At 36.1% G+C, this 14,344-nt stretch overlaps 2 long non-coding RNA genes across 2 annotated transcripts; both read left to right on the top strand.

Moving 5' to 3' along the window:
* The first annotated feature begins 6,221 nt into the window (after positions 1 to 6,221).
* Positions 6,222 to 8,650, top strand: LOC115981542. The gene is made up of 3 exons (XR_004089372.1): positions 6,222 to 8,303; positions 8,402 to 8,498; positions 8,618 to 8,650. It is a non-coding gene; the product is annotated as an uncharacterized LOC115981542 (long non-coding RNA).
* Positions 8,651 to 8,760: 110 nt separating this feature from the next.
* LOC115981541 lies at positions 8,761 to 10,642 on the top strand. Its single transcript, XR_004089371.1, has 3 exons — positions 8,761 to 8,932; positions 9,107 to 9,283; positions 9,772 to 10,642. It is a non-coding gene; the product is annotated as an uncharacterized LOC115981541 (long non-coding RNA).
* Positions 10,643 to 14,344: the final 3,702 nt, after the last annotated feature.

Here is a 14,344-nt window from a genome sequence, read left to right as displayed (position 1 = left end):
TCTATGTTGCTATTCAATTCAGCCGTCACAATCAACCCCAGAGGATTAAAAGTCATCAAGGGGGAAGAGCTATCCACAACACCCAGGCCCTTAACAACCTCAGTTAATGCCAACATCAGCTGGTTAGTCTGATGGGGTGTGTCTATCCCCTGAATATCGCATGCACCTGCAACCCGACCACCTTCAACTCCACCCGGAACACCCAATTCCTCAATCCCAACTCTCAGTGGACTCAAAATGAAATTGGATAACACAAGACCTTTAGATGTCCTGTCACCCTTAATTTTGGCCTTACCCAGTGTGATGTGAGGCCCATCGGTGCTATACCCACCAGAAGAAAGACACTCTGCCGTCGCCGATGTCTCCGTTAGGCTACCTATAGGCTTGGTAGGAGGAATAGACAACGTATCTATCCTTATGGTGTGGAATAGGGCTAGATCGGCCCTATCTAGTGTCGTCGGTGAGTCCCCGACAAGAAGCCCATTGGAAAAAGGACCACGGTTTTCCACCACTACTTTCGCAGGACAGAAGTTCACCGCGAATTGACCCATCGGGCTCATCGCTGGCTTTGGGGCATGATGTCTCGCTGTGCCAGCCATTTTCGGTGGCTCTGGTAACTCCTCAGCGAGAAGAACATCATCGCCTGTGACGTCCTGAGCATCCGAGGCTGCGTGAGGTGCTATGGACATCACCGATGCATGGGCTTCTTGATTTAGAAGTCTCAGGTCACCCACATATGGGCTTACACCCTCATCCATCCTAGATGGGTCGGTGAGCTCTGGAAAAGGAATCATTGGAGGGCCCACTTGAGTACCATCTTGGTCTAAGCCCACCACAGGTTTGTGAGCCCGTGAGACACTAGAAGAACCCTCCACGTGATCCCTCTGACCCCTTGAAACCCAAATAGAACTCCTTAGACCACCTTTATTCCATGTCACACTCCTTTTTCCTTCCCCATTCACTTCTATAGTCAAGCTTTTTCCTGTCCAGTCTGACTTCCTCAGTTTACGTTTATTTCCATAAGCATGTTTAGTCCAATTTGATTTGAAATTCAACGGAGATCTCCTTTTATTTCCTACCTGATATATCTTTCCAAAACTAAAGTCCTCTGTACTGCGCCGAGAACCCACTTCTTTGTCTGCTAGAGTCGTCGGACCTGGTAAGCTCACCACCGTTTCGCTCAGTAGGTTTTGCTTCTCCCCCTTATTATCCCCTAACAACCATTTCCCTTTATCATGGGTGTTCAACCGATAAGGCTGATTTTTGCCCCTTCCCTGCACCTGATGCCCACGCATCGTATCGGCAAAAGATTTAAAAGGTTGAACCCTTGATCTGTCCTTATGAAGCTGAGCCACAAATTTCAATTGCCTAGTCTCACCATTCACATAGTTTTCAGGTTCCAATATCTTCCTTAATTCTATCCCAAAGACCCTCTATCCATTCTTTACTCTGCATACTGGAATAAAGATGGACCTCTTAAACCTGCCAACTTTAAATTCAGTTAGTAGTAAAAACAAGCCAAAAGAATCGGAGCTCTGTTGAAGGGTGTAGGCTAAATAACCTTCCCTAATCGTATAAAAGTACTTTGGACTAACCCCAATGACAATCTGTTCTATACTCTTCATCAACCATTGTGCCACATTCTTACCCATGAAGACCGACTTCATGAAGTACCTACTCCGCTCAAAAATCCTTAAAGAAAAATACCGGCCCCCTTCCTCTACCACCAATTGAGAAAGTTTGGATTCAATAAAAAAGCTATGAACACCCCCCATAATTCAACAGACACAATCACCCAAAGATTTCTTAACTAATTCAAAATATCCAAGGTTAATAAACTATCATAACTTTAGTGTTCCATCTTGACTGCCTTTCATATTGTTTTGATGAGTAATATCTCATATTCCACTACATAATGGGTTTAGTCTCCAAAAAACCTATTTACTTTTTATTCCTTTGCAAATTGGTGAATATTGGATGTCTAATGCAAGAAAGGTGGGTTGATTTTGATGATCATCAAGTTCCTCTTCACAATATTCATTAACAATCTTACCACTGCTAGTCACCAAGTCAAAAGCTCCATATAAAGTCATAAAAATTATCTATTGGCTCTTAAGACACACATGATGGGCCTTCAAATCACTGCTGTGCTAGAACGAGCTATCCTTTGAGCTTCTTCCAAGTCTTTCAGAAACCTGCTTTTTTTGGTCAAAATGATTATTGGATCAGAGGAAATCATGCAAAGCAAGGATAGTTTCCACTTTAACTACATTCCATCAAATATCAATTTAATATAGGCGAAAACATCATTTTGGTCCGTACATTTTTGGGTTACGGTCAATTTAGTCCCTACATTTTGGTAGCAGTCAATTTGGACCCTACTATTTTCAACTTGTAGTCAATTTGGTCCCTACCGTTATCTCACTAACGGAAAATGCCTACGTGGCTAACGGATTGCATTATGGGTATGTCTAACATTAGACAAATTAAATTTGATCTTAGATGGCAAAAAAGCCATGTCAGCATTTAAAAATATTTTTTTTCCTTTTTGTTTACTAATTCTTTCCTTTTTAATTTTCTTACGGAATTTCACTTCTCTCTCTTAACATTCATCAACGGACAATCCAGAACTCAAATCTTCTCTAGTCTCTCTCTTTCTAGTGTATCTCATTCCTCTCTCTTGGTTCCTCCATCTCAAGCCCACCTAAGCTGGCATCCGCATTGCTCGCCACATTGACAATAAGATGCACAATGGCACCGCCGTGAGAGTCATCGTCTTTCTACACAGGAAGCGTGGTTGCTCCAAGTCAAAGCCGGAGACATTGATTCCAACACTCAGGTTGCCTCTTGTTAGTCCAGATCGCAATTTGGGTATATATCTTTGATTTTGTTATTATGGTTGTTGGCGGCTTGTAGGTGGGTTGAAATTTGAGTTGTTGTTGGTTGCCAAACTTCAGGCGATTGAGTTGCAATTAGTCTGTGAGGGGCGAACAATGGTGACTTTGAGCATCTTGGATTTGTAATTGAAGTTTGATGTTTTAGTTGCGTCTTGAGTAGCGGTGGCAGGAAGGCTTAGATTTGTGATTCACAGCAAAGGGATTCACCCAAAGACATTAGAAGGGTAGAGAGTCATTAGCACGGATGTGGATTTTCTTGATTTTTTGATACTGTATTGAGATTTTCTTTTTGTATTTGTTATTGTGTTTGGATGTCAAGATTTTTTTTTTTTTTTTAAAGAAATGGATGCTAAAAAAATAAGAAATTGATAATTTTGTTATTTAAATTGTTATTATAAAGTTTTGAAATTTTATTTGAATGGTTATTTATATTTTTTAAATGCTGACATGGCTTTTTTGTCATTTAAGTGCTGATGTGGTCAACAAAATATAAACACATCAGCGCCAGATTTAATTTTTTAATATTAGACATGCCACTAATACAATCCGTTAGCCACGTAGATATTTTCCGTTAGTGAGTTAACCGTAGGGACTAAATTGACTGCAAGTTGAAAATAGCAGGGATCAAATTGATTGCTACCAAAATGTAGGGACCAAATTGATTGTGACCCCAAAATATAAGGACCAAAATGGTGTTTTTGCCCTTAATATATAAATATATGGGTTTTGATTAAATTTTATATTTCTTGTTCATTTTTTGGTTTAATATTATATGGGTTGTTGTGGGTTTTGTTGATTTTCAGAATTTAAATTAAATCTAACATAACTCGTTACTCATATGCTTTTCTTTTGGACATGCATGTAGACTGATGATAGTCAACACAATGAATTTGGACCACAAATCAATGACAAAGATGACGTAGAAGAAATTAATGACAAAGATGATGTGATTGAGGTGGACAAGAATCATGAGGAAGTTGGGGTTGACACAGCTGAGTGTGTGGTGGATGAACAAGTGGAAGTAGACAATGATGACAGAGATCTGTGAAGTAGACAATACATTTTATGAGATTGGATAATAAGAGCAAGGTGTTGAAGCGGACAAAAATTTTGAAGACCACAAAGCAGGAGGTAAGTAATTATATAGTCATTTAGCAAAAAAGAAAAATAATAATGATGTAGTTGTCAAAACTATAGTAACGTTTATTGATTTGTTTTATTGAATTTTTGTGTGCATGTGTGATCATGCTTTAGCCACAAGTAAAATTTGTTTGAATGATGATGGTGAGAGAGAAGAAGGATATCAAGCCTCTATTGTAAATCACATACACACTCCCACCCAACATTCTATCTCCTATGCCCACTATTTGCAAATCTAAAATACATTTTCTTCTTTCAAGGTAATCACCACAAACTGAATTTTATTTGGTTGACCCTTTTTGGTCTAATATGTTATTTGTTTTGAATATGTCCTTTGATTTTTAGGCATGTAATTCCACATTAACTAGTAACCAGTAAGTGTTATTACTTTATTTAATTCTTCTTATTCATTTATGTACATATTATATCAATATGGGTCCTGTGAGTTTTATTGATTTTGGTTATTAGACTAATCTGACATAACTCATTATATTATGTTCTTTTGGTCATGTAGCTAGAGGATGACTGAAATTGAGGACTTGGTTTTTTGAATAATCACTATGAGAGAGGAGGAATTTAAAAGCCTCTTTTGTGGATGTTTGAGGGTGGCTTTGGCTCTCTCTCTTTTGCTTCATTTCTTCACTCTTGCCTCTGAATCAAAACAAATAAACCCTTACTCCCACCATCTCCATTTCCACACTCTTCGGGTTTGTGTTTTTTACTTATTCCAAATCCTCTTGTTGTAATTGATCTGATCCTAATTTTAAGTCCATGTTTTCATCATACCCAGCATATTACTTGATCATGGCAGTGAAGTGAAATTAAATGGTGGAAGAGCTTGGCATAAAGATGATCTTCATATCTTAATGACAACATCCAATCCCTACAATACTGTTTCTGTTGCAGTTGAAAAATACGTAAATGATTGAATCTTAAACCCATTCGAACACGATGAATTTTTGAATCTTAGTAGTTGTCAATTCAATTTTTTAATGAAAACTAGGACATACAAGTGAGGTGAATGTTGATTCTTTTTTAATTAATCTCTTATTTTTGTGATAACGTTTGACTAGTTTTGATGAAAATTCTCGGTTTGGTTGATAAAACAAAGTGCTTATTTTCACATATGAGTGAACAGAGTGAACATCTCAAATATTTTCAGCAAAATAATCCTATCACTATTTCTTTGTGCCTAACTGCAATGAAATTTTGAGATTTTCCATAACACCTTGCTAGTACTCAAATTCTATAACACTTAATGCCCTACTAGTTTATAATATGTTTAGCACTACACATGGATGATAAATTTTTTACTAGAGAAGATGTTGGACTTATAGGGAAGGTTTTGATGGAGTACGTGAATGTGATTTTTCTGGGTTAGTGATTTGCCCATTACAAGCCAGCCATCATTGAGCAGCAAGTAGACTGTTTGAACCTAGTCCAAAAAGGTTGAAAAAAGATGTGTTGGCCAAGGATGAAGCAAAAAGTAAGAAACCCAATTGGCTATTAATGGTACTATAAAGTTAGTTCTTTAATATTAAATCTTTCAGTTATAACATCTTTCATTGCTCTTTATGGCCTTGTATACTTATAAGTTATATCTGAACAAATGTCAGGACTCCGTAAATGACCACCATTGGGCAATCTAGGGTGCTACATAGGGCACAGCCATCTGGCAGTTCAGAACCTAGTCAATTAATATTTTCATTAATGGTCTTACATCTTTCTGACACATTTCTTTCCCATTAATAAGTCTTAATCAAATCAGCCAATTTATAAAGAGAAGTTAAATTATCTTCACCTAAATCAAGATTTATAGCCTTGTACGCTAATTGTGATAAGGACTTGTGCTTGATTCCTGAGTCACCCTTTTACCTTGAAGGAGATGGTCGAGAATTTGGAAATAAGCTACTCAAGGATGTGAGTCTGTATATCTCAAAAATCAAGATATGGATTCTAGGGTGTATTCTCTTGCTTTAGTGTTAAATGTGTTGTTTGTCAAGCCTGGCAATTGTGAGTAGATCACCTTTGAAAGTTAGTAGAGGAAGAACTTGAAGAGGAGTATTTCTGTGGTAACTAATTCAACATAGGCCCGACTTTGCAGTTGGCATTATGCATACCCGTAAGTACTTCTTTCTAATATTTTCATGTTTGATCATCAATGACTAGTTATAAGGTTTATCATTATAGGGACAGGTTATGGTTTCAAATGCGACAGAAACATTTGTTTTCACAAGTGCTTGCTTTTGTTAAATTTCAATTTTCTGATCATTAATCACCTAAGTTAATATTGTAGGTGAAATAAGTGCTAGAGTGTTAATAACGTTCAATCAGCCGGTGGTCTATGAATGCTTTTATTCATCATCCCATGGTGATTCTCCTAACAGATCTGGAGGCTTTTAGCTATATGATGACATGTGAAATTAAAATATTTATTGGTGCATCTAGTGCACTTTTTGTACTATTGGGAGCCATGGTTTCTAAGCTTTTCACTAATTGGACAATCTATGCAAATAAGGTAACATTTCTTTTTGCTCTTTATGTCTTTGGCTAGTAACAGTGACAGTCTGAGACTCAAAGCTAAGGTTTATTAGATTAACCTAAACTTATATACTCTTAATTTGTGAGAATAGGTCTTGACTCCTATATATGTAGTGTGCAGCACTTGTAACTTTCATGCTCATTATAGCCATAAATTTGCCCCTCGGATTTCTACCTCATGTGGACAATTCAGCTCATATTGAAGGATTCCAGTCAGGATTTCCCCTTGGCTTGGATATGTAAGCCACAACTAAATTCCTCCAAGATATGAAATAAAGCAGAAATCCAGGCACAAGTGTTGTCGATACCTTTTATAGCACTACTACTTTAGTCCTCTTAATTCTTGGGTAATTAACTTGAACTTTCTCTGCATTCTCAACTTCTAGTTTAAGTATCTACCATGGAAATGTGATCCAGCCTTGACTAAACTTATTCTTTTCTTTTGTTTTATCTACCCCGAAGAAATTGGCAGATATGCATTTGGATGTATTGAGCTATTTAATGCTTAGAAGCCGTATGGTCATATAGTCTGCCTTTCTAGAGCATCAATCAGCTGAATGATTATGTCAGTCTATTTGCCTATTCTTCAAGCTTTGCAAGTATAACAAAACTACTCTTGTATGGATGCTTACTGTGACAAAGGATCTTGGCAGTTTACGCCTCCCATTGTCGGCTTTCGAAGCTGGCTAGCTTGTAGATTTTGTAGCCATTTCTTTTATGCTAATGGCCCATGTCCCTGAACATTAGTATTGCACAACTGCATTGTACAAACACTTAGGACTGAAGTAGTAAAGCAGTGCATCAAAATATATAAAGGAAAATCCAATTAAGAATTGTACATTTTATTTAAATATTTTATTCCAATTTCAAAGTATTTTTCACATGCATCATTTTCATTCCTAAGATCCATTGTATTTCTACAAAATTTAATGCAACACAAGGAGTGACATTGATCTACAGCTGTACATGGGCTCACCTTGAACACATGTTAACCTCTTTCAAATTGCTACAGTCTATAGTTGCTTCATTTAGGCAAACCCTGAACATGTGTTAATGGTCTCTTTTTAGATTTCTACAGCCTATTGCTTCCATGCTTTAGACACCTTAGGATCCTGAAGATTTTCAATCAGATTACTGAATAGGGAATAATACACATTTTGCAGCCCATTCAGAATCTACTCAACACAGGCTTAACTAATGCAGAAATTGTCTAATAAAAAGTAAGAGTTGACATCAGAATAGAACCACTAGTAGAGAAATGTAATTACAAGTGAAGTGAAGTGATTAGTAAAGAAAGTTAATTACAAGTGAAACCAATAGTATAGAAAAGGTCATGCATCTTTTGCTACTTTATGAAACGAAGTCTAACAAGATACATTGCTAAAATTAACATAGAACTGTCTGTTTCACATGGAACAAGAACTTGCTAGTACTCAAATTCTATAATACTTAACACCTTACTAGTTTATAAAATCTTTAAAACTACATGGGGATGACATATTGGTGTTTTTGACTAGAGAGGATGTTGAACTTGTAGAGAAGGTTTTGGTGTATGGGAGTGGGATTTGTCTGGATTGGTGATTTGCCCGTTACAAGTAAGCCTGTTACAAGTCAGCCTACTATTGAGCAGCAAGCAGACTGTTTGAACCAAGTCCAAAAAGGCTAAGAAAAGAAGTGTTGGCCAAGGATGAAGTAGAAAATCAGAAAGCCCATTGGCTATTAATGGTACTATAAAGTTTGTTCTTTAATATTTAAATCTTTCGGTTGTAACTTCTTCCACTGTTCTCTATGGCCTTGTATACTTATATTTGAACGAATGTCAGAAAACCTTAAATGACCATCATTGGTCAATCTAGGGTGCTACGTGGGGCACAACCATATGGCAGCTAAGAACCTAGTCAATTAGTATTCTCATTAATGGTCTTATATCTTTCCAACACATTTCTCTTCCATTAAATTTTCCTAATCAAATCAGCCAATGTATAAAGAGAAGTTAAATTAGCTTCACCTATTTTTATGGCTGAATTAAATCCATGCAGGATTTATAGCATTGTATGCTAATTTTAACGAGGACTTGTGCTTGATTCCCAAGTCACTCTTTTACCTTGAAGAAGCTGGTGGAGAATTTGGAAATAACCTACCTCATGATGTGAGTTTGTATATCTCAAAAATCAAGGTATGGATGTTAGGACTTATTCTCTTGCTTCGGTGCTAAATGTGTTGTTTGTCATGCCTGGCAATTGTGAGCAGATCACCTTTGAAAGTTAGTAGAGGAAGAACTTGAGGAGGAGTATTTGTGTAGTAACTAATTCTAACTTTAAGGCTTGGCTTTGCAGTTAGCATTATTCATACTTGTAAGTACTTCTTTCAAATCTTTTCATGTTTGATCATCAATAACTAGTTATCAGTTTTATCATTATAGGGACAGGCAGTGGTTTCAAATGTTACAGCAAAATTTGTTTGTACAAGTGCATGCTTTTGTTATATTTTAATTTTTTGATCATTAATCACCTAAGATAATATTGCAGGTGAAAGAAAGTGCTAAAGTGTTAACAATGCTCAATCAGCCAGTGGTATATGAACGCTTTGTTCATCATCCCTTGGTGATTCTCCTAATAGCTCTACAAGCATCTGATGCACTTTTTGGCCTATTTGGAGCCATGGTTTTTGAGCTTCTCACTAATTGGACAATTTATACAAATAAGGTAACATTTTCTTTTTGCTCTTTATGTCTTTTGCTAGTAAAACGGACAGTCTGAGACTCAAAGCTAAAGTTAGATCAAATTAACCTAAACTTATATACTATTAATTTGCGAGAATAGGTCTTAGACTCCTAAACACTCATTGTGTAGCACTTTTAACTCTTGTTCTCATTATAGCCAGAAATTTGCCCCTCGGATTTCTACCTCGTGTGGATAATTCAACTCATATTGAAGGATTCCTGTCAGGATTTCGCCTTCATTCTTTCAATCTGTTCTTAATTTGGATTTGTAACCCACAAAAAATGCCTCCAAGATATGAAATAAAGCAGAAATCCATGCTTAAGTGTTTTCAATACCTGTTATTGGATTATAGCTTTAGTCCTCTTATTTCTTGGGTAATTAACTTGAACTTTCTCTGTATTCTCAACTTCCAGTTTATGATCCAACCTTGACTAAACCTTTTCTTTTCTTTTGTTTTATCTACCTCGAAGAAATTGGCAAATATGCATATGGATATATTGAGCTATTTAATGGTCAGAAGTCGTATAGCCGTATAGTCTGCCTTTTTAGAGCATCAATCAGTTGAATGATTATGTCAGTCTATTTGTCTATTCTTCAAGCTTTGCAAGTATAACAAAACTACTCTTGTATGGGTGTGCATTGTGACAAAGGATCTTAGCAGTTTACACCTCCCATCGTGAGCTTTTAAAGCTAGCCGACTTGCAGATTGTGCAGACCTAAGCAAGAGATATGGAGCCTGAGAAATCATAAAATGCATGATAGAGGTTCTGTCGATATTCTGATGGCAAGCAAGCATATTCAAGCCTAATTTATGGAGTTTCAATCCTTAATGTCTGTTGAGAAAAGTAAAGTAACAAGCTTATCCCATCTGTCTTGGGAACCTCCTCGAGTGATCAAGAACAATATTAATGCTGCAATCTCGGACTCAGTCACCACCTTAGCTGTTGTAGCTAGAGACTCTGATGGTAAGGTTATGAAGGTTTGAACTAAATTGCATGGAAGTGCTCCCCTCTCCTAGCTGAAGCTGCTGCGCTCTTGTGGGCTGTTCAGATTGCTGCTAGCAAGCTATGGAGCTATGTCATTTTTTAGGGTGACTCTAAAGTTTGTTTTGAGCCCTTAATCTCCAGAGACCTCCCATCTGATTGGTCCATAAGTAACATCATTTGTAATATTATTAGTATCTCCAAGTCGTGTCTTTGTTTTAGTTTTCGTTGGGTTAAGCAGATATGCAACTTTGTGGCTCATACAATAGCAAAGCTTGCTATACGTTCCAACATGTCTTTTTATTCCAATAACGATAATCTGCCCGTAGATATTGTCTCTGCTTGTAAGGCAGACTATCCTCTTGTTTCCCTTGTTTAATGTTAATAGATGATTATTAAAAAAATAAAAAATTAAAAAAATTAAAAAAAAAAACAAAGGCCTGGGTACCTTAACATTAGTATTGCACAACTGCATTGTACAAATGCTAAGGACTGAAGTAGAAAGTAACACAATCAAAATATATAAAGGAAAATCCAATTAGGGATTGTACATTTTATTATGCTACAAGTATCATATTGTACCGTACCTCTTGATCTTGGTGTTAATTACTAAGTTAACTATAATATAATTTGTCATGACTTGAGAAAGTGTTAGTCACATCTACATTAACTCCCAAAATGACTATTTAAGTTATAATTAGGGTTTTTTGTAATTACTTTTAATACCATATCCAACCTATTAAACACTCGATTTAAGACTCAATACATGTTCACATAACATACACTCATCAGTCATCACTATATATATTACCACCATTAATCTATACTTACATATAGATACACATTCCAACCTATCACTTAACGAGAGTGAGTGAATAACAAAATCAAAATCAAAACAAACTTAAGAACACTGATAGGTTAAGAAAGTATTGACCCATTGTGATAAATTAACCAATTAATTAGCCAAGTTGATTAATTAATCAGATTAACACAAAATATGTGTGGTAGCACAAACAAATCACAAATTAAACTAAATATGCAGCGGAAATTAAATTGACACGGGCATTTGTTTTCGAATGAGGAAAACCTACATGACAAAAAACTTCACCGGGTGATTTTAAGGTCACTACTCCCGAGAATTCACTATTATCAAAACAAGCGGTTACAAGTAAAGGAATTCTAGTACCTTAAACTAACCTACAATTGAATCCTTACCCCAACACCCAATTGGACTTTCTCTATAGTGACAATCCCTCCTTTTTAATGCACAGCTCCTAGTACGTGACTAACCAATTGTGCGGATCCTAATACGTGATTTAATCACCAACTTTAGAAAGATGTTGGCTGCAAAGTTTTTCAGTTCATCACATGATGAAGATTAAGAAGCTCTTTGGTTACAAAACCCAACAGTATACAAATATAGCAGCTTCTTCAAGAGAAAGATGAACTAGGGCAAAATCTGTCTTTGGTCACAATTTGCATAAACAGAACTTTGCTTCACACTTGTGCAATTGTGCGTAACCTTTGACGGCCTTCAAAATAATCCTTATATATGTTTAGGGTTGCGAGAAAAGAAAGCCCAAGCATATACTTACGGATTGGATTGACAGCTTTGAAAAATTGAATTTCATAAACCTCGATAGATAGCCATCTATCAAGCTAGCTGTCAAGGCACGGGCTTTAGCAGCTTTTAAACCTCGATAGATGCTAGTTGTCGAGCTTTAAAATTCAGCACTTTCTCACTTAATTCTTGGACAGACTTGCATGGCTTTTACACTTGAACTTGAAACATTGTTTCTTGAAGCATTAAACACATCCTAGATCTACCCAATTACAAGTAAAGTGCGTTTTTTCAAAGGATTAGCCAATTACATAAAATATTGACATATGTTCCTAACATTGAATCACATATGTCCTAACAAACACTATCGGTTCCTCCTCTCACTTTTTTTTTTTTTTTTTTTTTTTTACACATTGAATCACATATGTCCTAACAAACACTATCTGGTTCCTCCTCTCGTTTTTTTTTTTTACACATTGAATCACATATGTCCTAACAAACACTATCTGGTTCTTCCTCTCGCTCTTCTTCTTCTTCTTCTTCTTCTTCTTTTTTTTTTTTTTTTTTTTTTTTTTTGCGAGGAGCTTATCTTGTTCCTTATCACAAAGAATTTGGTATGAACTAACATAATGATTAGAAAATCCCATCCTACAGAGAAGGTCACAGAGGCTGTAAATTCCTATGGGTAACATGATTGGTTTAGCTAACACCACAGAATTAATCGCTTTCCATTCACTTAAAATCCGTTGTTCAGTCCTCACACATTGGGACCACTCAGAACTAAGAATTCATCAAGGAAACATATGTGTATTGTGTAGAGTCCATTATGGGTGAGATCTATCAAATAATTGGTATAGAAACACGGACAACTCTTTTCAATCACAGATGACAATCGGGAAATGACAGAAATTCCTCTAAGACCATAGACTTAACATTTTCCACATCTAGACTGCATAAGTCTTATAGTTAAAGCGATTTTAGAGGGAAATTTTGCCAGATGTCTTCTTATTTATATGGTCCTCGACAATGTTCTGTGAATAAAAAATCTTTTATTCACCGATTGTTACTTGATACACTTCATTTTCTTTCTTTTTTGTAAAGTATTTGATGAAAAAAAAAAAAAAGACAATATAAACTATAATTAATGGAGTATAACGTGGAATTAAGAATTTTATCCTCTAAACATTTAGCATTCATGTCAAAACTTAACTATTTTCCATAATGGTGGTCCTAAATTGCCTCCCAAAAAACCTTTAAAAAGTGTTGAAAAACATAAAAGAATATATTTCCTCGGATCAAAAGTAGATATAAGTTATGAGCGTATGAGTATCAATATGGGTCTCAAAAAATGGTTTGGATGACATGAATAAATTGACCCGAATAACACGATACGATTGCATGCCACACTTCCAACCTAGCTTGAATTAGAGTCAAATGAATCCACAATTCACGCTAATTTACACTAAAATGAATTTGGAAGACTGAAAGTTCCAACATGACCAAAGCCATCTAATCAAGCCAAACACTAAAGGCAAAGAAAAAATTACTCTAAACATTATTAGAGCAGTTTTGTAGCCGGCAATCGTTGTCATGGTCCCCAACGTAATGACATAAATATGGATTCATATCATCTCAATCCATATTGATAGTTTTTAGACCCCTTAAACAATTGATTAAACCTAAGTAATTAGCCAAGTTGTTACTTAGTCCAATTAAACAAGTCTAGGTTATCACAATAATAAAGATCAAATCATGCAAAGCAGCGGAAAATAAATAACACAAGATATGATCACCTAGGAAACCAAACCAGTAAAAACCTGGGGAGGATTTGACCTAACTATCCTCAAGGTAAACTTGAATCCACTATCTTGAAAAAATCGAAGTTCATACAATAAGACTTACAAGCCCCCACGCTCGACTTCTTATTGCTACCAACCAGTAGAACTTATTGACACGACCACGTGCAAGCTCCAAATCTACGGACTCCTTCTTTCTTGGATTCACCACCAGATACAAGCACACCCGCTTGTGTTTTCTTTAAGCTTCAATGGCAGCAATTGAATTGATCATCAAGGCGTAGATAAATCTTCTTCTTGAAAACCATAAGTTTGTGTAAAGGAAAGCTGCTCTAGATCTCACAAGAGATTTACACGAATCGCAATTATGAGCAGCACTAAAACGTGGCTAGGGTTTGCCTTTTATACTTAGGACAAATAAGAAACCCTAAAAACGTTTTAAAACACTTAGGGCTGAGTTAGACGAATTTGCAGAAAAACATTCTGCCCGAGCTTCGATCGATCGAGCCTGTCTTTCGATCGATCGAGCTAGGTCGAAAGGCACAATGCTTCCCGCTTTAACTCGATTCCAACTTTACATAAATTCACAACTTTGAGTTAGACTAAAAACACTTTTAAAACATTGTTTTGATCATGGTTTGCCAACAATACAAATTAGAGTTCTAAATACATAAAATCCTAAGACTTTAGAACCTAACAAACT

The sequence above is a fragment of the Quercus lobata genome, chromosome 3, assembly GCF_001633185.2.
Source record: "Quercus lobata isolate SW786 chromosome 3, ValleyOak3.0 Primary Assembly, whole genome shotgun sequence".
Taxonomy (NCBI): Eukaryota; Viridiplantae; Streptophyta; class Magnoliopsida; order Fagales; family Fagaceae; genus Quercus; species Quercus lobata.
The sequence above is the reverse complement of the archived record's forward strand: the minus strand, read 5'-3'. Positions and strand labels throughout refer to the sequence as shown.